This window comes from Odontesthes bonariensis, chromosome 8 (assembly GCF_027942865.1).
Source record: "Odontesthes bonariensis isolate fOdoBon6 chromosome 8, fOdoBon6.hap1, whole genome shotgun sequence".
NCBI lineage: Eukaryota > Metazoa > Chordata > Actinopteri > Atheriniformes > Atherinopsidae > Odontesthes > Odontesthes bonariensis.
The window spans coordinates 23,620,452-23,648,346 of NC_134513.1; the positions used below are offsets into that span (position 1 = coordinate 23,620,452).

At 43.7% G+C, this 27,895-nt stretch overlaps 1 long non-coding RNA gene and 3 other non-coding genes across 4 annotated transcripts; all 4 read right to left on the bottom strand.

The window, feature by feature from the left end:
* Positions 1-12,379: 12,379 nt before the first annotated feature.
* Positions 12,380-12,453, bottom strand: trnan-guu (transfer RNA asparagine (anticodon GUU)). The gene has a single exon. It is a non-coding gene; the product is annotated as a tRNA-Asn (tRNA).
* A 2,696-nt stretch (positions 12,454-15,149) lies between these two features.
* Positions 15,150-17,002, bottom strand: LOC142385845 (uncharacterized). The gene is made up of 3 exons (XR_012770242.1): positions 16,686-17,002; positions 16,359-16,568; positions 15,150-15,248 (listed from the first exon to the last, which is right to left on the bottom strand). It is a non-coding gene; the product is annotated as an uncharacterized LOC142385845 (long non-coding RNA).
* Positions 17,003-22,832: 5,830 nt separating this feature from the next.
* Positions 22,833-22,906, bottom strand: trnan-guu (transfer RNA asparagine (anticodon GUU)). Its single transcript has one exon. It is a non-coding gene; the product is annotated as a tRNA-Asn (tRNA).
* A 471-nt stretch (positions 22,907-23,377) lies between these two features.
* On the bottom strand, positions 23,378-23,451 carry trnan-guu (transfer RNA asparagine (anticodon GUU)). The gene has a single exon. It is a non-coding gene; the product is annotated as a tRNA-Asn (tRNA).
* Positions 23,452-27,895: the final 4,444 nt, after the last annotated feature.

Genomic DNA, 27,895 nt, shown 5'->3' on the forward strand with positions numbered 1-27,895 from the left:
ACACCTCTGATGGGATTTTCGGCTCTTTTTCGAGATGCGGCTCCAATGGCTCTTCTTACTGTGGAGAGCCGGCTCTTTCGGCTCCCAAACGGCTCCCCATATATATTTTTACATTATTAATTATTAATAGCTTAAACCTAATTTTATAACATTTTGTTTCATTATTGACATTGTTAAGCACTTATGATGAGTAAAAATGCTGCATAACAGTGCTTTATAAATAAAAGTTTTATTATAACCAATTAAATTATCACAAAATAGCACCACTTCCACAAAAATAACTTAAAATAAATTAAACAGATAAAATACAAACACTCACCACAATACGAAAAAGTATCAAAGCAGCTTCATAACAAAAAAGGTGCCACAATACAAATATCAAATACAGTTCTATTCAATTAAAGTATAAAACTATGAAGGATAAAAGAGACCATGTGAACAACACCAGTTTTGAACTACTAGGCCTAGAGATGGAGAACTCACTGTATTACAAATACTCACCACAGTACGAAAAAGTATTAAAGCAGCTTCATAACAAAAAGGTACCATAATACAAGTATCACTTTCAGTGCTATTAAATTAAAGTATAAAACTATGAAGGATAAAAAACATGTGAACAACACAAGTTTTGAACCACTAGAGATGAAGAACTCACTGTGTTAAATACAAATACCCACCACAGTACGAAAAAGTATAAAAGCAGCCCCGTCACCTTATTAATTGAAAGCTGCGTGTGATTAGTCAGATGTGTGGAGCACACGCTTCCATGAGGGCAGTGGAGACCGAGGAAAAAAAACTCTCCGTCTAGCACTGGCAGAAGCTGAGCAGAGTGAGGGGGGGGGGGGGGGGGAGACAGCGAGGTATCAAGGACAAAAAAACCGACGTGGGGACAAAACTGTCGGCTCTGTGGCACTTGCAGAGCACAAGCAAGACAGCGAGATACTGAAAGAAAAAAAAAAACGGCTCCCAAATAGGATCCCAAAACGGCTCCCATTGTGGAGCCAGTTCCTGTCGTTCACTTCAAAGAGCCGGCTCTTAGAGCCGGATCGTTCGCGACCGACACATCACTAGTCTGAGGCAGACACACTCACTGACCCTGTGGACTTCGGGGTCCCGGGCTGCTTGGCCGTGAGTCATGTACAGTCTGTGGGAGAGAAGTGTGATATGATCTGGACCGTGAACAAGGTTGTAAAGCCACGAAGAACCAAGTGACAATGTCAGTAGGGATTGCAATAAAGTAATTTACACTTAATTACATGTGCTGTCTCTTAATCAATGATTTGCATTGAACCAAAATGATAGAAAGCACCTCTCTGCCGCCTGCTGTCCAGGAGCAGAGCCACTCGGCTTCCTCGGTGCTCTCCACGGTCCTCCTGATGCCCGCGCTTTCTTCCTAGCCTTCTGGGTGTAGCTAAATGGTGAAAGAGACATCCATATTCTTCATTCAGCCCATGGAATGTATGTTTAATTCTGGTGCACAAAATAATTACTATTTTGTACCTTGAAGGCTTCTTGTCCATGGCATGGAGAGCTGTGTAGCGGTGGACTATTTCCTCCTCCTTGGCTGACTAGGCTGTACTACATGCAACTCAGAATCCTACACTCACAGTTTTCTCCAGAATTGTGCAGATATATATTGTTCAATAAATAAATCCACATGCTGCAGTGGCTTACCAGGACTTAGTAAATCATTTCACCTACCTTGTGGAACCCACAGGAGCACAGAAGGCTTCCCCCGAACAGATCCTTTGTGTGGTTCTGCAGGGGACAAGCATCAATTTTCTCCAGGGCCCTTTTCCACTTCTTGGCCCCTGGACGTTTGCCAGTAGAGAAGTGGTATTGGCCCTGGGCATATTTTACACAGATGTCCCTCCAGTAAGCATCAGGTTTCCCTGTCTTAGTCATCTGCAAACATTAATAAAACAGGTTAATGTAAAGCTAGGCTATGTGTACAGAGGGTATGAATTCATCCCCCTTTCACAAAAATAGAATCATTATTATCTAAATGTGGTTTCATGTAGGGATGTTTGAGGTTGTTTGATTTAAAATTAGGCGAAACAAAAGCAATTGCACTTAGGACAAGTCAAATTTAGGGCTGGGGTTATTACAATCTCTTCAGTATATACCCAAATGTGGAAGGCAAATTAGGTCAAATTATAAAGGGCTTGCTTTCCAGGTAAAATGTGGCGGGATTTATGTCCACACTCCTCAGAAATCTTTTAGGTGCTCTTCTGGTGAGAGGCCTTAAACATCACAGAAAATAATAATGGACTAACTGTGCTTTCTATGTTAAAATTCTCAGAATATTCCTTCCCTATTCTCACTTGTATTTTTCTTCCTTCTAAATTTTTTTTAATCCATTTAAACATACAACCATTTATACCCATTCTTCTAATTTGAACTAATAACCCTTCTCTCCACATCATATCATACGCTCTTTCAATATAAAAAAATACTGCTACAACACTCTCTTTATTTACTTGAGCCTTTCTTATTTCATTCTCTAGACATATTACTGGATCCATTGTACTCCTCCCTCTCCTAAATCCACTTTGATACTTTGATATAAGTCCTTTACTTTCTATATAATATAACAATCTTTCATTTATCATTCTCTCCATTATTTTACATTATTTGGATGTTAAAGCTCTTGGTCTATAATTTTAGATTTTTGGTTTTGATTCATCTTTTCCTGGCTTTCTAATTGGTATAACCACAGCTTCTTTCCAACTTTTTGGTAATTCTCGCTCCTCCCAAATTCTATTATACAATTCCAATCAAATATTTTTAGAAAATTCACTTAAATTACTTATCATTCCATAACAAATCTGATCTTTCCTGGAGCTGATAATTTATATTTTTAAACTGCCCTATTCAATTCCATTATTGTAAATGACATATTCAATAAATCATTCGATTCGACCATTTTCTCCAATAACTCCTTATTTTCCAGAATTGTCTTTTCTCGCCCTACTACGCTGATATTTTCAGAACTATGAATTCTAACAAACACTTTTCTCAACATCTCTGCCTTATCTTTATTTTTCACTGCTGTTGTTTCTCCATTATTTAATATTGGATATCCATTCACTCTTTTAATTCCTTTCATTCTTTTAATCACTTTTAACAGTTCTTCTTACCTTCACTTGCAATTTTTTGTATTCATTCAAATTCTGAGGGCTATGATTTCTTTTTAATACTTTAAAGGCTTTATTTTGTTTCTTCCATAGCTGCAGTACATTCTAATGTCCACCATGGTACCAACTTCCTTTCCTTTTTCCCACCTTTTATCCTTATAGTTTGACTAGCCACTTCTACAATAGCATTACATATATAAAGATTAAAATCCTCAATACTACTATTTAAATCCACTTTTGGTATTTTTAATTCACTATTATCTGAATGAGCCCTGAATCTTCTAAATCTAATTATACCTGATGAGCAACAGCTGTGTCACCTCCACGAGGAGCTGATTTAAACCTCACAGGTGGGTTGGGATGTTGTTTGCTGACTGGAACAATGGGAGCTGTTGGAGTGCTGCTGATTTCTGTGCTGACGGCTTGGCTGGCCAAAGGTTTTGCATTTTGTCTGCTCTTTTTGGTGTTAAGTCCTAAAACTGGATTGTGTCTGTTGTTCTTTCTCACGATCAGCATTTGTGCAAAATATGCTCTCTCCATAGGATCATGTTGGCCAATAGTTGGGATGAATCATGGAGCTGCCAATGAGGTTCAGAAAAAGCAAAGCGGTAAGGACAGCTGTAAGAAATGTTTTAAAGCTGTAGGTTTTCATAGTAACTCAATGCCTTTTGTGTCATAGACTTGTCTTCAAGGAAACCCCTTGAACTTGTCCAGCCAATGGATTCCATGTTGGGGAAGAACTCAAAAGAAGGTATGCAAAATGAGTTTGAGTCTTCCTTGGGTGGTGAAACTTTATAAACTGCGTTTGAGCATCGACTGGAAAATGGTTTTCAGAAGACTTCTGTTTGAACAGTGACCCGTTTCAATCTGCAGCTGTTTACTTGACTTCTGCATAGTTGTATAGTACGTGTCAGGATATGGTAAAGCCCTTTAAAGCTTTGTCACACTGCAAGAAAAGTAACTAAACTGAGTTTAGGGCCATCTATTGGGGCAGGTCTGAAGTATTTGCATTTTCTGTTTATGGCTAACTTGTCTATATTTCTTAATCCATTTTTGAACTTCTTTGCAGTCTTAATGGAAAGCAAAGAAGTTAAAGCTGCTGCATCCATTGGCGACATGAAATATAAGCAAGCTGACATCTCACAAGTAAATCTGAAGGCTAAAAGAGAAGTGAATGTTTCTCTGGCTGTCGCCGCCAATCCGACGGAGGAAGCTGCCGCAGCAGTGGCGGCCGCCAATCCGACAGAACCTGCCGCAGCGGTTGCGGCCGCCAATCCGACAGAACCTGCCGCAGCGGTTGCGGCCGCCAATCCGACAGAACCTGCCGCAGCGGTTGCGGCCGCCAATCCGACAGAACCTGCCGCAGCGGTTGCGGCCGCCAATCCGACAGAACCTGCCGCAGCGGTTGCGGCCGCCAATCCGACAGAACCTGCCGCAGCGGTTGCGGCCGCCAATCCGACAGAACCTGCCGCAGCGGTTGCGGCCGCCAATCCGACAGAACCTGCCGCAGCGGTTGCGGCCGCCAATCCGACAGAAGAAGCTGCCGCAGCAGTGGCGGTCGCCAATCCGACAGAAGCTGTCGTCTGAGGCGGCTGTCATGAAGCTGTCTAACTTGCCAGCCTGAACCTCTTTTTAAATAAAACGGTGGTATTGTACAATGTGTGCTGCTGAAACCAATTCTTTGGCTCCAAATAATTTATTTATTCGTCTCGATGGAAGGGTGGCTGTCGAAGGCCTAAGGAAGGGAACCAGGGAGAAATATCTTCATGTTTGGAAATGGATTTAATTTGGAGGGAACTATTTGGAGCTGCATATTCTTAGAGATGCAGCACCTCAAAATAATGGCTCTGTACAGCCAGTTGCCAGCAGGGTCCTATCCAGTTTTCAGCCAAGTAACACCACCCCCAGCCATAACAAAGTAATGTCCTTAATCAAGGAAGTGAGCTGCAATGCCTTTTCTCCACATAGGGAGGAGCAGTGACTGTTGAAGCTAAAACTGTGTACAGCTGTCTCTGTTTCTAGTTTGGCTCGTGGAGTCATCTGAAAGTAAAATATTATGCCAGAAGTCCTTTTAAATGGTGATGAAGATGTAGGCGCCTACAATGGTTTTTACTTCCTCCTGAAGAGTGCAGACGTCTCTGCTTCCTCCTGCTGCTTACAGCTTTATTCACTTTTAAATCATTCTACTTCTTTCCGCAAGTCTTGGATATAATTTTATTTGAGGTACAATGTGATCGACACCTCCACCTCTCGGTGTCTAATGAATGAGTTAATGCGATAATAACAAGTTGACTCGCCCAGCCCTGTTTAAAATAATGGATGAAAGTAAACTAAACCCAAATTAATAAATGAAATAAAATACAGCTGAAAGCTAAACTAAAAAGGTAGGTATTGAGCCTCTTTTTAAAAACGACAGCCTCTGCAGCCCTGAGGTTCTCTGGCAGGTCCATAATAATGGAACGACGTCTCACCATAAGTTTTTGTTCCAACTTTAGGAACAACTAAAAGGCCGGTACCAGAGGACGTCAGGGTCCGCGAGGGCCAATAATTTAAAAGCAGATCAGAAAAACAAGACCATTAAGACATTTATAAACTACTGAAAGAACCTTAAAATCAATCGTCAAACGGACGGGGAGCCAATGCAGCTTTCTTTTTTTTTTTTTTTTTTTTTTATATAAACCTGGTGTCGTGTGTTCCCGCCCTCTGGTCTTCATCAGCAGGTGTAGCTGATTCTGTAGTAATTGTCGGTAAGAAATACTTTTTTTGGGAAGACCAGAGAGCAGGGCATTGCAATAATCTATTCTACTAGAAATAAAAGCATGCATCAGCACCTCCGTGCTGGCAAGAGAGAGAAATGGGTGAACTCTGGCAATATTTTTAAGATGATAAAATCCTGTCTTACATTTCTATTTCATTCTATTTGTTACATTTCTAATATGTTGGATAAAATCCAGCTCAGAGTAAAAAATCTGACCAGTGATGACATGTTTAGCCGCATGTCGTCCTACAATCACTGGTTGTCTAGATGGTGTCCAGCAAACAACGTGGGCTACATAGATAATTGGCAATCTTTCTGGAGAAAACCTGGTCTGATGAGGAGAGACGGCATCCATCCTACTTTGGAAGGAGCGGCTCTCATTTCTAGAAATATGGACAAATTTATTTGCCACCCTAAAACATGACAACCCAGGGCTCAGAGCAGGATGCAGAGTTGTAGTCTTACACACTTCTCTGCAGCTTCCCACCTGCTGCTACCCACCCAATCAATTAACACAAAAGGAGCAAATCCTCTTGTGCAAAAAGAAATTATTAAAACAAAAACTTTAACTGAACAAAAACATCAAACTATTAAATGTGGTTTGCTGAATATCAGATCTGTCCTTTCCAAGTCTCTGTTAGTGAATGAGTTGATTTGTGATCATCATATTGATATATTTTGTCTTACAGAAACCTGGCTGCAGCAGGAGGATCATGTTAGCATTAATGAAGCAACTCCCTCTGACTGTTTAAATGTTCACGTTCCTGGAACCACAGGCAGAGGAGGAGGAGTGGCAGCTATCTTCAGATCAGGGTTAGGCCGATTTCAGACCAGAGCGTGGCGTGGCGGCAGCGAAACGACGGCAGTCTTACGCCGGTTATCAGGCGGTGTGTTCAACTTGGCTTTTCACACCGGACAGTCCGCGGCCGCGGTAGTTCTGCTCCAGCCCTGTCTGCATTCCCCATTCATTTCAACGGGACACCGCCGGCCACCGCCGGCCGCTGCCGTCCAAAGTCCGCTCGAGTTCTATTTTCCAAAAGCAGCGCGGGACGGAGGCGTCTCCGCGCCGCTACCGCCCGACTACCGCCGCGTCGGTGTGCAAGGACAGATCTGTTTCCATGTATTTTCACCTCCGCCGGTGAAAATCGCTTCCGTTCCGCCACGCTTTGCCGCCCTGGTCTGAAATAGGCCTTACTAATCAGTCCCAGACCCAAGATTAGTTTGAGCTCTTTTGAATCTCTGATTCTCAGTTTTTCCCACGCAAAGTGGAAATCCCAGAAACCTCTTGTGTTTGTTGTTGTGTATCGTCCACCTGGCCCTTATTCTGAGTTTCTGTCTGAATTCTCAGAGTTTTTATCCCAGTCAGTGCTGAGTACAGATAAAGTCATTGTAGTGGGTGACTTTAATAATCATGTAGATGTTGAAAATGACAGCCTAAATATGAACTTTAATTCTATATTAGACTCTATTGGATTTTCTCAGAGTGTTCACAGAGCGACTCACTGCCTTAATCACACCCTTGATCTTGTGCTGACTTATGGCATTGAGAGTGAACAGTTAACAGTGTTCCCTCATAACCCTGTCTTATCTGACCATTTTCTGATAACCTTTGAGTTTACATTACTTGACTATACAGTTTCTGAGAAGAAATTTACATATAGAAGGTGTCTATCAGAGGATGTTGTAACCAGATTTAAAGAGTTAATTCCATCATCCTTTTCTTCACTGCCATGTGCAGATATGACAGAGGACGACTACCTAAACTTTACTCCAGCAGCACTTGACTCTCTTGTTGACAGCACTATAGTTTCAATGGTTACAGCACTGGGCAATGTTGCCCCTCTGAAAAGGAAGGTAATCAGTCAGAAGAGGTTGGCTCCTTGGTATAATTCACAGCTGCGTGCTTTAAAGCAGACTGCAAGAAAGCTGGAGAGACAGTGGCGTTCCTCTAATTTAGAAGAGTCTCAGTTAGTCTGGAAAGATAGTTTAATAACGTATAAGAAAGCCCTTCGTAAAGCTAGAACTGCTTATTATTCATCATTGATAGAAGAGAATAAGAATAATCCCAGGTTTCTTTTCAGCGCTGTAGCCAGTCTGACTAAGAGTCCGAGCTCTGCTGAGCCAGTTATTCCTTTAACTCTCAGCAGTGATGATTTCATGAGCTTCTTTATCAATAAAATTGTTTCTATCAGAGAGAAGATTGATGGAGTCCTTCCCACTATTATCAGTGATGTATCATCAAGTACAGCAGCTTTAGAAGTATCTTTAGAACCTGATTTGTATTTAGACGGCTTCTGCCCAGTTGATCTCTCTGAACTAACAACAGCAATAGTCTCTTCTAAACCATCAACTTGTGTTTTAGACCCAATCCCAACCAGACTGTTCAAGGAGATATCTATAAAACCAGATGAACCCAATAGGTTGGTCAGACTACAAGCATGTCTTAAAGACATAAAGACCTGGATGACTCAGAACTGTCTGCTTCTAAATTCAGACAAAACTGAAGTCGTTATCTTTGGACCTGAGCGCTTCAGGGAGAAATTGTCTAGCTATATAGTTACTCTAGATGGTATTTCCTTGGCTTCTAGTTCTACAGTGAGGAACCTTGGAGTTATTTTTGACCAGAACTTATCATTTGACTCGCATATAAAACAGGTTTCTAGGACTGCCTTCTTTCATCTTCGTAATATTGTTAAAATCAGGAACATCTTGTCTCAGAGTGATGCAGAAAAACTAGTCCATGCATTTGTTACTTCAAGATTGGACTACTGTAATTCTTTATTATTGGGCTGTCCCACATATTCTCTGAAAAGCCTTCAGCTGATCCAAAATGCTGCAGCCAGAGTTCTGATGAGAACTAACAGGAGAGATCATATTTCTCCAGTTTTAGCTTCTCTTCATTGGCTCCCTGTTAAATTCAGAATAGAATTTAAGATTCTTCTCCTTACATATAAAGCTCTTAATGACCGAGCTCCATCATATCTTAAAGATCTCATTGTAAGATATTTTCCTAACAGAGCACTTCGTTCCCAAACTGCAGGTTTACTTGAGGTTCCCAGAGTTTCTAAAAGTAGAATGGGAGGCAGAGCCTTCAGTTATCAGGCCCCTCTCTTGTGGAATAAGCTGCCAGTAAATGTCCGGGAAGCAGACACCCTTTCCCCTTTTAAGACCAGGCTTAAAACTTTCCTTTTTTATAAAGCTTATAGTTAGGGATGGCTCAGGTCATCCTGAAACATCCCATAGTTAAGCTGCTATAGGCCCAGACTGCTGGGGGGCCTCATCTGTCACACCTTTCCTCACTTTACTCTCTTTATGTATATGTGACATTATTGTGGTCATTAACTCATGTTTCCCTGTTCCAACAGATATCCTTTGAATGGTGTTACAGTGCCCCCCCCGCCCCCTTCTGTCTTCTCAAAGCCCAGCTGGTCGAGGCGGATGGCCACCCTTCCTGAGTCTGGTTCTGCCAGAGGTTTCTTCCTGTTAAAAGGGAGTCGTTTCTCTCCACAGTCGCCTCAGGCACGCTCAGGACGGGAGATTGGACCGAAAAACAAAAAGTTTTCAGTGCAATCTGTTGGTTTCCTTAGCTAGGAAATTGTTTTTGAATTGGCTCTATATGAACGAATTGGATTATTTTATGAATAATTATGATTACAATTAATTGAATTCCAATTGGCTTGAATTGGACTTTATTATCTAAGTGCCTTGAGATGACATTTGTTGTATTTGGCGCGATATAAATAAAAATGAATTGAAAATGAAAATGAATTAAACCCAATGTACCGTCTTCTAAGTGTGCAGCACTGCTTCAACACAGAACTCTTAGAAATAAACTTCCTAATAATTCCAAGTCGGTCTGTGAATTCGTATGTGTAGTCCACTGATAGTGGATTTATGGCACAGCTTCAGGTATAAAACCCTGGATTATACTCAAGGGCAATACCAAAGCTGTCTATGTATACAGTATATGACTATATAATGAGGTATAAGCAGTCAGCTGTGGTGTAGCTCACAGTATGTATAGCTACAGTACAAAATAAAACCTAAACATAACTAGTAGTTACCTTAAAGTTTACTGCTCTCACACCAGAGGTACTCTTACAGTACATGATAACATGATTTATACTCTCGAAAGATCTATTTGTTGTACTAAATCACGGGACAGTATGACAAATGCGTACTTTTAATGCAAAACAGGAAATCACCAAAAATGAAAACTTCAGACAAAACTAGACATCGAGCAGAGCTGGAACACAAAACTGACAACAAACTCACAAGAAGGGAACAACAACAATGAGGCTCTGGCTATGAAAAAAGGAAACTGAGAGCATTCATATTGAGGAGGCTGATGATTAACACAGGACAGGTGGTGGTCTTTGGCTAACTTAAGCCAGTTTTACAGGCTGAGCAGAAAACAAGAGTATAACTGAGTAAATGGAAGAAGACAAAAGGACACGAAACAGAGATCCAGCATGAGCCAAACGGAACTAACCCAGATTCCTGAAATCAAAATGACCAAGTATGACAAATGGAAGCAAAAACCCACAGGCTGTGACATACAGGGTATATTTTAGAAATACACTAAAACTTTTTTCCTGAGTACACTTTATAAAATTTAGAAATGAACGTTCTTTTATTTTGCCAAGGCTTTCCCAGCTTTCTTATCTTACCAATCAGCTGCAGGTTTGACTGAATGATCTGCAGGAACACACACCAACACACGAGTTTGCCCGCGTGTGGTGGTTGTAGGCCGTTGTGAGTGTGTTTGTGTGTGTCTGTGCACGCGTGTGTAAATGTTTGTGAATTTATGAGCGCACGATATTATAAGTGAATGTGTTTACGTGCACGCGCATGTGCTACAAATACTGAACCATTGATATTTAGCAGCTCCTCAACAGACAAAAGAGGAAATACAGAATGTTCCACGTGTTTCTAAATCTCAGCTCTGATATTAATCTGAGCTTTAAACATCTCAGAGTGCACAAAAGGCAATATGCTTGACTTTAGTAAGAATACACCCTCTGCTATGTTACAAACACATGCATGATTGTAGATCCTCTGGATGAGAGAGCTGCAGAGATATTCCTGCCGAGGAGTAAAATTATTTTAGAGTTATTTCCAAGACTCAGCAGGTTAACTTAATACTTAAACCCGATCTCAGTTTTTCCCCCTTTAAAACCTACTAGCAGGTCCCACTAGTGAAGTGGACAAGTGATGTGTTGGACCCGTGATGATTTGGTTTCGTTTCCTTGCCATGGAAAAGTGAGACCAGCTGTTGTGATGGAGGCTAATAATGCACGGCAGTGACAGCGGGCACTGCTGTAGCCTCAGATGACTGTGTTTGGAATTAACACAAAAGACGTACTCAGGGACCAGAAGGACATGAGAGGACCGAGACCAAGACGCAACCAATTCCGGGGGCTCCCGTCCACAACACAAGCCTGACTTGCGAGTGCGGAGCAGACGCTTCCAGCCACAGCCTCATACTGTACGCATGGAAAGAGCCTGACTGCTGTCCCGGCAGCCGAGACTCAACACCCATCTGCCATCAGCCTCTCAACCTGGTCCCTGAGGGAGGGGAGCCACAACCTCCCAACACAAAGCTGTTGATATCTCTGGGTCATATTTGTAAACTTTCGCCTCTGACGTTTAATGATGTGTTATGACGTATAAATCACGTGTCATGCACGTGTTTTACATTGAGGTGCATTGACGTGTGTCGTTGAGGCATTATCATCACATACGTTGTGAGCTCTTTGTGACGTATTAGAACCGAGGTTACCATGGAGACCTTCAGACCAAATCTCTGTCACACCCTTCACACTCCCAAGTGAGAGAGGAGGGGCCCACAGTGACACCCATCCCGAGTGCTCCACTGCGCAGCAAATGTGTCAGTGTTATTTTTTTTAGTGTTGGTGTAAATTAACAGGGGTTACTATTCATTTTACTCAGAATTGATCAAAATGAACTTCCCCTGCAGTTCTTTCCTGATAGTGAAAGAACTCCGTCGTTCTGAGAATCACTCTGGATTTACACTCAGAGTCAGCACTCAGACTGCAGTCACACTTGTCTTCCAAGTCTCTTCTTTCTACGGTAAGTTAAGTTTCGGTCGATAATACCTTCTCTTTTTTAATGATTTTAGCGATTTTTTTTGTTTGTTTTATGTGGTTGACTTTGGCCTCTAGCTACCTAGCGAAGTTGTCTAGCTAGCTAACGTTAGCTTAGCTCGCTAGCCCTGGCCAACACTGCGCTGGATCAAGGTTTAGCTAACATTAGTTCCTCAAATTATTAAAAGTATCTTGAAAGGAAAGGCTTTTTGAAACAGCATTTCACCTTCCTTCATCACGTCAGTGTCATGTGTGTTCCCCCTTCTCTCGGCCCCTGCTTCCTGTCTGTCTGAACTTTCCTATCCATTAAAGGCATAAGGAGAGCGTTTTGGCAGCAGAATGTTTACTTTAACTCCCGTAATACACATAAGTCAGAACGTCCCTGGGTGGGCTTGAACCACCAACCTTTCGGTTAACAGCCGAACGCGCTAACCAATTGCGCCACAGAGACTCTGCCTGGCTTTTGTTGGCAGTGGGCGTGGCTTCGAGCTTGACTGCCCCCTCATGGCGGTAGATGCAAGCTTTCTGAATTTTTGCGTGATGAGACTCGAGTGAACTGCTGCTGATCTATGTCAAACTTGAACCGAAAAGTAGGAGGTGCTATACAGCAAGATTACCAGTTACAATACAATTGTAATATCTCTCATCAACTTCCTGCTCTGACTTGTTAAAGAAAGAGATTTAATGTCAAATTGTTTCCCAAGTGCCCTCATTCGGTCTCTCAGCCTTCATGAGGTTTTTTTGTTTGTGTGTGACTTTCATAGCAATATGACAAAAAGGTTGTTTTTTCACTTTGCATGTGCAATTTTGACAAAAGACAGAGGAGCCTCCAGGTTGAGTCATGCATTACACTGCACTTAACAGGTCACCCTTGGACAAATATTTGAACAAGGAGCGTGTATAATGCGAAAGGAGAGCGTTTTGGCTGCAGAATGTTTGCTTTAACTCACGTAATACGCATAGGTCAGAAAGTCCCTGGGTGGGCTTGAACCACCAACCTTTCGGTTAACAGCCGAATGCGCTAACCTATTGCACCAAAGCTGGGGAACAATAGTCTGTTAAGGGGGGAGGAGAGAAGGGGGAAGAAGGGGGAAGAAGGGAGGGGGACAGAAAGAGGAAGAAGAAAGCGGCTGATCCTAGAGTCGCGAGTTCGATCCCACCAGTCGCATATTATGTTTTAATGAAACGGCTCAAACTATAGTATTGTTTTAAAGTATGTATAAAGTATATAAAGTATGTATATGTGAGTGAGGAGTGAAGTGAATGATAAATTGTTCCTAGTTTATGCATAAAATTATTACTAATATTTCAGAATCAATAGCAGCTCATATTTATTCACAGTAAAAGATCATAGACCTTATCTGTTTTTAAAGAACCAAATATTTATTTTTCAACAACAAAAAGAGTGAATTAAACCATTTTTTAACCTAAAAAAACTAAAAACTGAACAATCTTAGCATTTACTTTACAAATTTACAAATTTGAAACAGTTGGACTTTGTACACAATCACAATAACAAAAAACATGTAGTATCATCACTAAATAAAATAAATAACCCTCTGTGAAATAAATTAAAAGATTGAGAGGTCTGAAACAGCAGGAACTATATACAATAAAAAAAGTTTGTAAATGCTAAAAAAGTATAAATGAGTACACACTTATGTCTTCTTTTTAATTTCTTCCAGCCACTGCTCTTTAGTTAGAGTTCCACCAGAGGGACAGTAAATTTGCCCTCTATATTGGTTGTGTCCTGTTTCAGCAATTCTGAACTGCCCGCATTTTTAGCACGTGTTGTGCAAAACTTTGCAGGTCAGTTTTCGGGGTGCTCTATTAGGGTGAGTGGAGCCTGCTATGGGAGCCGGAGCAGGGGCCAGAGGAGGGACCAAAACAGGAGCCAGAGCAGGAGCCAGAGCAGGAGCCAGAGGAGGAGCCAGAGCAGGAGCCAGAGCAGGAGCCAGAGCAGGAGCCAGAGCAGGAGCCAGAGCAGGAGCCAGAGGAGGAGCCAGAGCAGGAGCCAGAGCAGGAGCCAGAGGAGGAGCCAGAGCAGGAGCCAGAGCAGGAGCCAGAGCAGGAGCCAGAGCAGGAGCCAGAGCAGGAGCCAGAGCAGGAGCCAGAGCAGGAGCCAGAGCAGGGGCCAGAGGAGGGACCAAAACAGGAGCCAGAGCAGGAGCCAGAGCAGGAGCCAGAGCAGGAGCCAGAGCAGGAGCCAGAGCAGGAGCCAGAGCAGGAGCCAGAGCAGGAGCCAGAGCAGGAGCCAGAGCAGGAGCATGTGGAGGAGTGGCAGAGAACGTCCAAAAACTCTGTGTCTGTAGAGTAGTGGGGATAACACGAACCTGTGAGGCCACTGGAGCAATTGTCATTACCTGAGGCCTTTTGGGTGGAGCAGGGAGAAGCTGCCGCTGTCCTGGTGGATTTGTATCATCGGTAAATTTTAGCTTTCTTTTTAATTTAGCCTGTCCCACAGTGTTAGGGGGTAAACTGTAAATATGTATTGGTTCTGAATGTGGTATGGCATAATGGGGACGTATATTGGCGGGGAGAAATGGGTCAGCAGCTACAGAAAACCGGCTAGGAAGTTTTAGCCCTTGTTGCACCACAGCCGTTTCCTGCCTTTTCACCCTTTGATTATGCCACTGAACCAGGGTGGTGTAGCTCACATCCACCAGCTGCAAGGTAGTCTGCTGCATGATAGCTCCGTTTGCTAAAATGAGCTGCCTGATCTTTCTGTAGTCCTGAAGGATCAGATCCCATCTTGAGAATGTGCCTGTCCCTCTTTTTTTTGGACTACGATGGATCCTGCAGAGGCGAACAAAGATGGGCTCCACTAGGCGGCAGCAGTCTGGCCATTGGGCAGATGGGGCTGTGGTTGTTAAGGCATGACGCTTCACACTTTCCACCCCAGGGGTAAATTCCTGTCTCTTTTTGGGGGACCTAAACCTCCCAGTGTTCAGTTTGTCTTGGTGCCTTGCAGCAAATACCACCCTCTGCTTGTCAAAGTCCAGCAGGCTCTGCCACAGAGCAACAATGCTGCTCACCTACACAGGGAAATAACACAACTGTACATGAGGACACAGCAATGTTCAAGTGAGCTGAGGAGTGTGCATAGTGCATGTATGCAGCAAGCAACAACACGTTACTGACCTCCTGGTTGCTCAGCGTCAGAGAGGTTTTGTTCCTCAGCTCCACCAGATACTCAGCCAAGCTGTCCACTTTGTCCAGGCCTGGTACGCCTGCCTCATCTAAACCCTAAGACAACACAACCAACAGAACAGATATTAGTTAAAGGACATTTTGTTCAAGTTTTCTTTCATCTATCTACTATTCTACAGTTTACTATATATTTCACACCTCAGACATACGGCCAGCTATGGCAGGCTGGGTGGAGGGAGCAGGCTGGGTGGAGGCAGCAGGGTGGGTAGAGGAAGCAGGCTGGGTGGAGGCAGCAGGCTGGGTGGAGGGAGCTGGGTGGGTAGAGGAAGCAGGCTGGGTGGAGAAAGCAGGCTGGGTGGAGAAAGCAGGTTGGGTGGAGGGAGCAGGCTGGGTGGAGGCAGCAGGCTGGGTAGAGGAAGCAGGCTGGGTGGAGGCAGCAGGCTGGGTGGAGGGAGCAGGCTGGGTGGAGGCAGCAGGCTGGGTAGAGGGAGCAGGCTGGGTGGAGGCAGCAGGCTGGGTGGAGAAAGCAGGCTGGGTGGAGGGAGCAGGCTGGGTTGAGGGAGCAAGCTGAGTGGAGGCAGCAGGCAGGGTGGAGGGAGCAGGCTGGGTGGAGGCAGCAGGCTGGGTGGAGGCAGCAGGCAGGGTGGAGGGAGCAGGCTGGGTGGAGGCAGCAGGCTGGGTGGAGGCAGCAGGCAGGGTGGAGGCAGCAGGCTGGGTGGAGGCAGCAGGCTGGGTGGAGGGAGCAGGCTGGGTTGAGGGAGCAGGCTGAGTGGAGAAAGCAGGCTGGGTGAACTCCGATTCATCCATCCACAAAGAGGCTGTAGACAGGTTTGTGAACTGGTGCGACAACCATAAACTACACATTAACACCTGTAAGACTGTAGAAATGCTCTTTGATCCCAGGTCAACTGGTGACCGTAGCCCTTTGACCATACACGGTAATAACATTAATCAGCTAACCTCATGTAAGTACCTAGGCATTCACATTGACAGCGACCTGAGCTGGCAGACACAGGTAGCCACTGTATGCTCTAGAATTCATCAGCGCCTCCACTTCTTACGCAGACTGCGGTTGTTTGGTGTCAGCAAAAACATAATGTTAATTTTCTACAGGGCAGCAATAGAGTCCATCTTACGGTACGGTATCACCAGTTGGTTCGGAAATCTAACTGTCGAATGTAAATCACAGATATCATTTTGAAATACCTGTGTATTTTGCTGGAGGTGTGAAGTTGGGGACGTATTCTCGGCCGAGCACCTTCAGGCTGTTGTTGTTAATGCATCGTGTCGTGTCTCCAGCATATGTGAGAAGACACGACGGCTTGCCGCTCACTGCTGCAGCGCCCCGATCCTGATTCCACCTGTTAAGGCCTTCCAGGAGATAGAGCTGGAAATTCAGCAGATTTGCACTGGTTCCTGAAAAAAAAAGCGAAAAAACAAAACAACATATTTATGTCTTAGAAAAATTGCTTGTTCATCCAGTTTTGATATTAAATACAGCTCAGAGGTGTAATCATGTAGAGAGGGACTTACCAGGAATAAAGCTGTTCAAATGGCAGTGAAATGACTCGAGAGATGTTGATCCTCGGGCACAGCGGCAGCTGGTGAGCTTGATGCCACTCTTGTTCCTGCTGCCTACTTCAGTGTACAACGGAATCCCTGGAACATCCTGGATGCATTTTATGTGCCGTTTTTGCACACGCCAGATGTGATCCATCCTCACTTCATCCAGCAGAGGAACACCCATCAGGTCTCTCCCTTTTGGACCCCTTAGCTCCTCCAGCAGCCGTTCTATTTGTACAAGAGTTGCTTCCTCTCCCCGAGTCCTCCTACGGCAGAAAGTACTCAACTCTTTTTTAGATATTTGGCTGTCCACCATGGATCTGGTTATACCAGGTCTCTGTTCTTGCTGGAGCTGGTTTGTTTTTGATCTCTGGAGGAGGTCGAGGTCCCCTGCATCCCACTCAAAGATGCACGAGGACAGGGCCCTCATGAAAGCAGGACACAGGGGATGAGCATCTGTCGTACATCCCACAGCCAGCCGCCGCATGAAATGCCAAATGTCAAGTCGTATGTGGAGATCTGGCCACTCCCCAAACCTGGCCTGCAGCTTGCTCAGCCCCTCAGTTATACAGCAGCCACAGTCCACATAAAGCACCTTGGGAGGTGCAACCCCAGCCTGGCGGTACTGCTCCATCAGGCCAGCAGCCATCCTGTCCAGTCCTGGACCCTCCTGCACAGTCAGGACACTATTTAAGATTTGGCCCAGCTCGTTGCCCACAGAAGACACCCACAGGGCCGTTCCTTTGCTGTGTCCTGCCAGCTTCTTTGTGATCTACAATTAAAAAAGTGATGTTAAATCTCACAGTTTGTCTTGTCATTAGAAACCACTGTATGCCATAGATTTCATTGCATTTTTATGCACTTTATACAATAATGTCACACCGCGGTGAGGTCAAGTGGGTTTTTTTTGTCTCGTCTCCATGTCATGTCTCGTCATTTCCTGTTTTATTTTGAAAGAGTAACTCCCTTCTCGTTTCAGGTCACTTGCCCTTCCTCTTGTGTTCCCGTCTGATTGTCGCATGAGTGATTCCACCTGTTCCCCGTTAACCCTGTGTGTATAAGAGTTGACGTCTCCCCTTGTCTTGTGCCAGTGTGTCGTTATCGTTGTTGTCAACATACCTCACTCTTGCGTTCCAAACCAAGTTCATGTCCTATGCCAAGTTTCGAATCTCGCTAAGAGAGTTTTTGTTTCTGATAACTTTTGTATTTATAGCCTTGTTAAGAAATAGTTTAAGTTTAATAGCATTTTTGCGTTTTCCTCCTAGTGGAGTGAATTTTTGTTCCTAGTAAAGTTTCATATCTTAGTGCCTCCTATTTTTACAGGAGAGGGTTTTTTGTTTTCCTCCGTAGTTGGAGTGATTATTCGTTTAAAATATAAAGTTTCGAAGCCTTTGTTTTTCCTCCTCAGTGGAGTGATTATAATTTCTATAAAGTTTCATAGATATACTTCCCTCATTTTGGGAGAAGTATATGATAGTATCGATAACTTATATATAGTCCTTTTTTGTTCTCTCTTGGAGAGTTTTGGACAACCGTGTTCCTCCTGAAATAAAACCTTGGAATTACATCACCTGCTCCTGTGTCCTGCTGATTCTCTGGGTGTGACAAATAAACATTTCACAAATAATTAGAATTAAACAAGTTTAGTTGTTTGTGAAATTAGAAAAAAATGAGTGTGATCTACCAAACCTTTTTAAATTAGTGTACTTAATACTCTCACATTACAAAGTAGTTTTTCTAGGAGCATATGATAATAATAATTGTTATTATCATTACATTATTACTCACCTTTTTGGTGGAGTCCAACTTTAAGATGGTGCCCAAGGTGGATGTGAGGCTGGCCTTGATGTGGTCTATGCGTGACAGGATGTCTCTGCCATACACAGACAGCAACCAGCGATCAGTGGGGACGTCAGCGGGCTCTGGGGGCTCCTGGCACACAACTGGGAACAGGCTGGGCCCATTAACAAAGTTAGAGCACTCTTCAAAATAGTGCCCCAACCTATCCAGCCATTCCTCCCCGTGGTTTTCTTTCAGCTGTTTTAACAGCGGTGCAGAGCTGTTGCCCTGAGTCCGATCCCGCATCAGGCGGATGACAGGTATGTCACAGGCATACCTGGAATTCAGATTCATAAAGTATTTAGTTTACAGTTACATTTACAGATCAATTTATTTTCTATGCCTCAAGTTACCATTTTACAAAATGTTTTACTCACTTCTGGGTCAGGATAAGCCGGAACAGCTTTTGGTGCGGCAAGTCCAGCTGATCCCGGATGGTCTGGGACGTTGATAGGTATGTGAGATTGCACCCACTGCACTTGAGTGTCTCCGTCACCAGCAGGTAAAACCTATCAATATCCAGGACCTTCCGAGCCCTTTTGTGGATACCAGCACCTGTAAGATGCTTCCCACAGGCTTGGCAGAACACCCTGACCTTCCACTGATGATAGGGCATCCACACCAGAAGCCGATGGGGAAAAAAACGGTCGGGTGTTGGTACCTGGTGGTAGATCAGGGCTGGCACAGGAGGCTCATACCAAAGCTTCCAATCTGGGTGCAGTTTGCCAGAGCGAAAGAGGGATTTGAAATCCATCTTTGGTCCTGCACAGGGATGGTTTTCCTCATTTCACTCGGCAACCAGAAAGAAGCTGCATCCCCGGCTGCTGCTGACTGTAACAGTAACGTTCCAGGCTCCCCCTGAAAACAACACAAGAGATTTGGAAATGTACATAAATATGTCTCATTAAAGAAGACCTAGAACTCCATTACTTTAATGAAGACATACTACTGTACTCACAGATGAAACAGTCTCGCAGGTGTGTGCCGGGGAAGATGGAGCAATGATAGGGCTCCTCACAGAGGACGGAGAAGGGCTGGAGGTCCTCACATAGGATGGAGATGGGATAGGGGTCCTCACAGAGGACGGAGATGGGCTGGAGGTCCTCACAGAGGATGGAGATGGGCTAGAGGTCCTCACAGAGGATGGAGATGGGCTAGAGGTCCTCACAGAGGACGGAGATGAGCTGGAGGTCCTCACAGAGGACGGAGATGGGCTGGAGGTCCTCACAGAGGATGGAGATCCGAAAAAGACCCACCAAAATGGGATTTAGTGAACTGAAATGACAAATGTACACTCATGTAAAGTAAATCCAATATGAATCCCAGCTTCAAAATAAGCATAAAAATGTGTTCTTCGAAAACTGTTCTTACAGTTTGTTGCACAAGGCTAAATTAATCATACAAAGTATTTAGCGGGGAAACAAAAACATTTACCATTGACAAAGATGGAGGGGACCTCAAAAAGGACCGTGGGGCTGGAGCTGTTTCAGCAGAAGAAGATGGTGAAGCCATAGAGTGTTGGGTCACAGGAGGAGGAGGTGGAGGAGGAGGAGGGGGTGGAGGTGGAGGAGGAGGAGGCTGTAGTGCAGGCTACAAACACATATATATTCTAAGTATAAAAGCCATCATTCACCAGAATTGTAAAAGACAAGACATAGCTGTAAAAATGACTTATTGTAATCAGATTTCATTTTAAACCAGTTTACCTTAGCAGAGTGAAAGCCACAGTCACAGGTCATAGACCCTCCAAAAAGGGTGGTCTGACCTCGTGTTTGCATGGGGCATTTTTCTATCTGAAACATTACAGCATCATCTCATTAATGGCAATTACTCATGTCTCTTTTTTTGTAGTGGCTTTACTTTACCTTCTGATAGAGATCATGCCATTTCTTCTGCCTCGGGGCTGGTCTATTTCCGGCGTTTGAAGGCCAAACCCCATTGCTGGCAAATGCCCTAAGCCTTGCCATCCACTCCTCATCTCCCATACCTTTATGGCTCTTTGGCTTGGAGCTCATCTGAAGAAAACATTAGAAATGAGGAGAATCAAACATAACAAAGTATTTATGCACTTTATACAGTTAACAATTGGTATGACATGAAAGCATAAAAAAAAATTAATATCAATAATATTTCTATAACAACAATAATTAGTCAATTACTTATCTATCTATCTATCTATCTATCTATCTATCTATCTATCTATCTATCTATCTATCTATCTATCCATCCATCCATCCATCCATCCATCCATCCATCCATCCATCCATCTATCTATTGACATTTTAAGGTTACTACTATGCTATAAAGTTAAATGTGTCTTTATACTTTGCTCACAGAACGCGACATCATAGTAACACTATTTTATTTAATCTATGGTATATTATTTTTAGCTGTTTAGCTATATTAAAGGCGGGGTAGGGGATCTTTTTCTGGAACTTTTTTTACGTATTGCTTGAAATACTCTTCACACCCTCATTGCAACCAATTAATTAAAAGTTTTGACACAAATATGAAAAGTTTTAGTGGCCTCTAGAACGTACAATCTAGACAAAACAGTATCCAATCATTGTGAACGGACCGTTCACAATGATTGGATTCTGATGCCGTCTATCAAACTGCAATCTGCTCCTCCCTCCCCCTCCCCCTCCTTCCCCCTGTGCGCGTACCCTGCTCCGTGAACGAAGCTTGGCAGGAAGCTAAACTAGAGCCAGCTTGGCTAGCACCTAGCATTATTAAACGTATATTTAGCATAAACTAAGTACTAAATACTAAATACGGCAACGATCGATGCTTGCTGTCAGAACAGCGCTCGTGTACCTTCGTGCTCGTGCGCGTTCATGTACTCTAGAGGCGTGCCTTCGGGGGGAAAGTGAAGAAAAGGGTTGGGACTTTTTACCGGTGTTTTTTCAAAATGCAGCTTCGCTGGACTCAAAATCCAGGATCTCCTACCCTACCTTTAATACGACGTTTGTTTGAATGGAAGGATGTATAAGAAACAATATAACTTGATACTTACTGTAAGACTGTTTTTTTAAGTCGGCAGAGACAACGGCTCGATGAAAAATCCCTTTTCTGTAACGGCTAACTTTTATAATCCTCTAACCCAGGGGTCTTCAACGTTTTTCAGGCCAGGGACCCCCAAACTTATGGAGAGTTGGAGCAGGGACCCCCCTACTATTTATATGGCATACAATTGTATTTTATATTTAACGGGGCCTAGTGCCGTGTATAAACATAGCTACTCTGTTATTGTACATTCAGTACTAAGCTATTCAAATAATACACAGGTTAATATATTCATGTTTTTATTTTAAACATGTGCAAGGTACAAGGTGGCCGTGCCACTGACATTTATAAACAAACATCTTGCATACAATACTGAGCTATTCAAATAATCCACAGATTTTAACTTTAAACATGCATGTAGATGGGACAATGAATCCTCAAACCATCTGTGGATGGCACATGTTTGCACACAATTTGTGAGAAAAAACTGTTTGAAAAAAAAAAAAAAAAATTATTTTTTTTTTAAATCGTCTAATCAACCAAAGATTTCGCGACCCCCCTGCAGTATGTCCACGGACCCCCTGGGGGTCGCGGACCCCCTGTTGAAGACCTCTGCTCCAACCTAACGAAGACAAAATCTTTAATTTGTTTTTTTTGTTGGTTTTGTTGGAGGAGGGGGAGCGGAGGTCAACTCAAAGTTAGGGCTTCACCTTGATTGGCCAATTTCCATTGTGAGCTCCGGCGTTGCTAGGCTCGTATATCGTCACGGTGATTGGCCGAGCTCCATTGTGAGCTCGGGCGTTGATAGGCTCGGTCCATTGTGAGTCGGTGAGACATTGGCTAAACCGTTCAATGTGAGAATGGAGAAGGGCGAAGCCTATTGGAGGGGAGATGCAGACTAACGTGAGCGAGGTAGCGCCACAGAGACTCTCCTGGCTTTTGTTGGCAGTGAGCGTGGCTTCAAGCTTGACTGCCCCCTCATGGCGGTAGATGCAAGCTTTCTGTATTTTTGCGTGATGACACTCGAGTGAACTGCTGCTGATCTATGTCAAACTTGAACCGAAAAGTAGGAGGTGCTATACAGCAAGATTACCAGTTACAATACAATTGTAATATCTCTCATCAAACAGCTCAGAATGCTTTGGCACCTTAACTCTTGTCAACCAAATGACAACTTGTGGGTTCAGTGGGACAAGTCACCCATTACAGCTATCGATTTGCTACCAAACCTACAACTGGTTGCTGACCGGTAGATTTGTTGGTACACACACTCGTCCCTGGGTGGGCTCGAACCACCAACCTTTCGGTTAACAGCCGAACGCGCTGGCCGATTGCGCCACAGAGACTTGCTGTAGTTGTCTGTGGGCGTGGCCTCGATCATTACCACCTCTCATCCCTTCATTAGAGTATGTGTTCGATTTCTTTATGTTTTTCATAAGGTTGATATCTGCTGTGTAGGTAACAAGTAAAGTAGCACAAAACAAGTAGTCAATAACTTCCTGCTCTGACTTGTTAAAGAAAGAGATTTAGTGTCAAATTTTTTTCCCAAGTGCCCTCATTTGGTCTCTCAGCCTTTTTGAATTTTTTCTTGTTTGTGTGTGACTTTCATAGCAATATGACAAAAAGGTTGTTTTTTCACTTTGCTTGTGCAATTTTGACAAAAGACAGAGGAGCCTCAAGGTTGAGTCATTCATTACACTGCACTTATCAGGTCACCCTTGGAGAAATATTTTGCCAAGGAGCGTGTATAATACGTAAGGAGAGCGTTTTGGCAGCAGAATGTTTGCTCTAATTCTCGTAATACGCATAATTTAGAACTTCCCTGGGTGGGCTTGAACCACCAACCTTTCGGTTAACAGCCGAACGCGCTAACCGATTGCGCCACAGAGACTCTGCCTGCCTTTTGTTGGCAGTGAGCGTGGCTTCGAGCTTGACTGCCCACTCATGGCAGTAGATGCAAGCTTTCTGTATTTTTGCGTGATGAGACTTGAGTGAACTGCTGCTGATCTATGTCAAACTTGAACCGAAAAGTAGGAGGTGCTATAAAGCAAGATTACCAGTTACAATACAATTGTAATATCTCTTATCAAACAGCTCAGCATGCTTTGGCACCTTAACTCTTGTCAACCAAATGACTTAAAGGATAACTTGTGGGTTCAGTGGGACAAGTCACCCATTACAGCTATCGATTTGCTACCAAACCTACAACTGGTTGCTGACCGGTAGATTTGTTGGTACACACACTCGTCCCTGGGTGGGCTCGAACCACCAACCTTTCGGTTAAAGGGATAGTTCACCTCTTTTGACATAAAGTTTTATGACACCCCATATAGCAATATCATTTTTGAACATTGACTTACCCCCCGCTGCGTCCTGTGAGCCGAATTCCAGCTGAGTTTTGCGTTCCACGAAAGTAGTCCGGCTAGTTGGCTGGGGTCAAAAAAATAAAGCATTTTACTTCTCAAAAAAATATCCGTTCAAAAGAGTAACACATTTGCATCACAAAATGTTGTCCAGGAAAAAGTCAGACCTCACTTCGCTTGGCGCTATTTTTGCCTCCCTTGATATCAATTCGTCCAATGTAAAACTGTGCAGACCTTAGAGCAGACCGAGCACTCCCTAGCCACCTAGCGATAGCTGCACCTGTTACGGTGTTTACTGCTCGGAAGCAGGGGACTGCTCGGTCTGCACAGTTTTACATTGGACGCATTGATATCAAGGGAGGCAAAAATAGCGCCAAGCGAAGTGAGGTCTGACTTTTTCCTGGACAACATTTTGTGATGCAAATGTATTACTCTTTTGAACGGATATTTTTTTGAGAAGCAAAACGCTTTATTTTTTTGACCCCAGCCAACTAGCCGGACTACCTTCGTGGAACGCAAAACTCAGCTGGAATTCGGCTCACAGGACGCAGCGGGGGTAAGTCAATGTTCATAAATGATATTGCTAATATGGGATGTCATACAGCTTCATGTCAAAAGAGGCGAACTATCCCTTTAACTGCCGAACGTGCTGGCCGATTGCGCCACAGAGACTTGCTGTAGCTGTCTGTGGGCGTGGCCTCGATCATTACCACCTCTCATCCCTTCATTAGAGTATGTGTTCGATTTATTTATGTTTGTCATAAGGTTGATATCTGCTGTGTAGGTAACAAGTAAAGTAGCACACAACAAGTAGTCAATAACTTCCTGCTCTGACTTGTTAAAGCTGCGGTCTGCAACTTTTTTTTAGTCATATTAGCTTGAACTGTCATGGGATTCTGGAAGTAGAATATTAAATAGTCTGTTTAGGAAAAAAAACGAAATCTGTAGCTCCCTCTGAAGCCTGTAATCATGCTTAAAAAAACCGAGCGCTCCCGACTGTTTTTAACCAATCAAGTTAGGGTGGAGGAATCCTACCTGTCAATCACAGCTTGTGCACACGCTGCTGAGCGTGAGTCATCACACAGCTTGTGTGCGCTCACACTGGTGTGGACTTACGTGCACAACCTCGTCCACAGAGGGGGAGGGGGAGGGGTTTGGGGGGCGATTCGGAGCTTGTTAGATGTCGGGGGAGGGACCTGACAGTTGTATCAGTTCGAATTTTCCGACTTTAGACTCGTAATATTGAAAACCTGCCGACTGCAGCTTTAAAGAAAGAGATTTAATGTCAAATTTTTTCCCAACTGCCCTCATTTGGTCTCTCAGCCTTTTTGAATTTTGCAAGCATGTCAACCAAATGACAAAAAGGTCAACCAAATGACTTAAAGGATAACTTGTGGGTTCAGTGGGAAGAGTTACCCCGTACATCTTTTGATTTGCTACCAAACATACAACTGGTTGCTGACCAGTGGATTTTTTGGTATAAACCATCGTCGCTGGGTGGGCTTGAACCACCAACCTTTCGGTTAACAGCCAAATACGCTAAATGATTGCGCCACAGACACTCTGCCTGTCTTTTGTTGGCAGTGAGCGTGGCTTCGAGCTGCCCCCTCATGGCGGTAGATGCAAGAGTTCTGTATTTTTGCGTGATGAGACTTGAGTGAACATTTGACTGCTGACTAAATCTATGTCAAACTTGAACCGAAAAGTAGGAGGTGCTATACAGCAAGATTACCAGTTACAATACAATTGTAATATCTCTCATCAAACAGCTCAGCATGCTTTGGCACTGGAGCTGGGTCATATACTCGACGTATTCGACTTATTCGACGTCATAAATTCGTCGACAGGAATAATTTGCGTTTTATGCGTCGCTAATTTTTATTTTTATTTGGTTGAAGTCCCCGTTCCAAACGACCTACTAGATGAACTCTCACTCCAGTCCAGCGGTGGCAGTAAATATGCACCAGAGTCGCCAATCGGTGTAGACGCCTTAGTTTAAAACGGAAGAAGAAGAATTCATAACGATGGCGGCGGCAAGTAGTAGTTGGAGCACTGAAGAGCATATAGCTAAAAAAATCACGCACACAGTCTTCCAAAGTCCGGGAATTTTTCACCCTTAATGCTGCTAAAAATGTGGTTGTTTGCAGACTATGCAAATTTAATTTGGCGTACCACAGCAGTACATCAGCGATGCACGAACACTTAAAACGAAAGCACCCTGGAGCTCGTCAGGATGGCAGCAAAACACCGTAAGTCCTGTTAATTTCAAGATCCTCTCTGAATAAACGCTACGTTAGACTGTTGAGTTGTTGTCCAGTTATATTCCCGGCGTAAAATTTACGTCTTTTAATTACGACTAGAACAGGTCCCATGTTTGCCTAGTTTAAAGCTGTTAGCGCTACCAGTCCCGACATGTTTCTTCTGTGTTATCTATTTGCTAACACCGGACGGTGGATTTTATACTCTGCCATTATGTAGTTCTAGTCTACCTGTTGACTGTCGAAATTCCATGATCTAGTAGCAACCAGATCCAAGTAGTAAACACGCATTACAAGTTGACAATTTAAATTACATAAATATTTTTTTAAGTTGAGCCTCTGAGATGGCTGTAGTATAGCCTACTGTTAGCTAAATGTATCATAATAACAGCAATGATGTGGACGATGCTATATTTTTGATTTGCTGCTGTGAATATTCATGTACTTTATGTTTTTTGCCTTTACAGGAGTAACCAAGCAGTGTGGCGGACTTTTTTCATAAAAAGAACCAGGCACCTTGCACACCCCAGGAGGCTAGTGTGTACACAAACAGGATCGTCTCTATGATTGTGAAGGACATGAGGCCCCTTGCGATTGTTGAAGGGGAAGGCTTCCGTGAAATGATAAACACTTTCCACTCAGGATACACCCTTCCATCCAGGCGCCACTTCACTGACTTAATGGAGAAGAAGTATATGGTTACCATGGACAAAGTGAAAAGTGAACTAGAAAAAAAGCATTTCCAAACTATCCCTAACAACTGATGCTTGGACCAGTCTGGCCACTGAGGCATATTTAGGTGTCACCTGTCATTTCATTAATGAAAATTGGGAGCTGACCTCGTTTAGCTTAACTACAATGCCGCTTGAGGAGCGCCACACTGCTGAAAATATTGCCTCTTGGGTTGAGATGGTGGCAGGTAAATTTGATTTCTCCCTTTGAGATGATGTACTGGCGATTGTACATGATAACGCAGCAAATGTTGTTGCAGCTCTTCGCATCCTAGAGGAGAAACATGGGGTAGCATCACATTGTTGCCATACGCTTCAGTTGGTGGTAAATCATGCCTTGAAGAACAACCCCATGATCGACAGGACACTCGGGGCTGCACGGTCTCTTGTGAAGCATTTCAAGAAAAGTGAGCCGGCTAGCAGCAAGCTGAAACAGAAACAAAAACAGTGGGGTACAGCTGAGCATACCCTGCTCCAGGATGTGTCTGTCAGATGGAACAGCTCATACTACATGGTGAGTCGCCTTTTGGAACAACGGTGGCCGGTGGTCCCAACACTTTCTGACCCAGACGTTACACAGCGTGGGAAGCAATACATGGATTTGAGGAATGATCAGTGGATCTTACTAGAGGAACTGGAGCAGGTCCTCAAGCCTTTCGAACAGGCCACTGTTTTTCTCAATGGAGAGTCCTATGTCACAATATCTGTTTTACCTCCACTGCTGAAGGGTCTCCATAAGTCTACAAAGAAAACCACATACGGGTCTGCTTCTGTGAACTCTTTTCAGATTGCTGCAGACCAAGAGATGAAGGCAAGGTGGGAGTCTGAGTCTGCTTTCAACTAGAATGGACAAAATGTGGCCATCATTGCTGCTGCCCTTGAGCCCCGCTTTCGTAGGATGAAGTTCCTGTCACCCGAGGATGCTTTGAAGGTACAAGTACAAATTCAGGCTCTGATAATTTATATCAAAAGAGCCAAGCAAC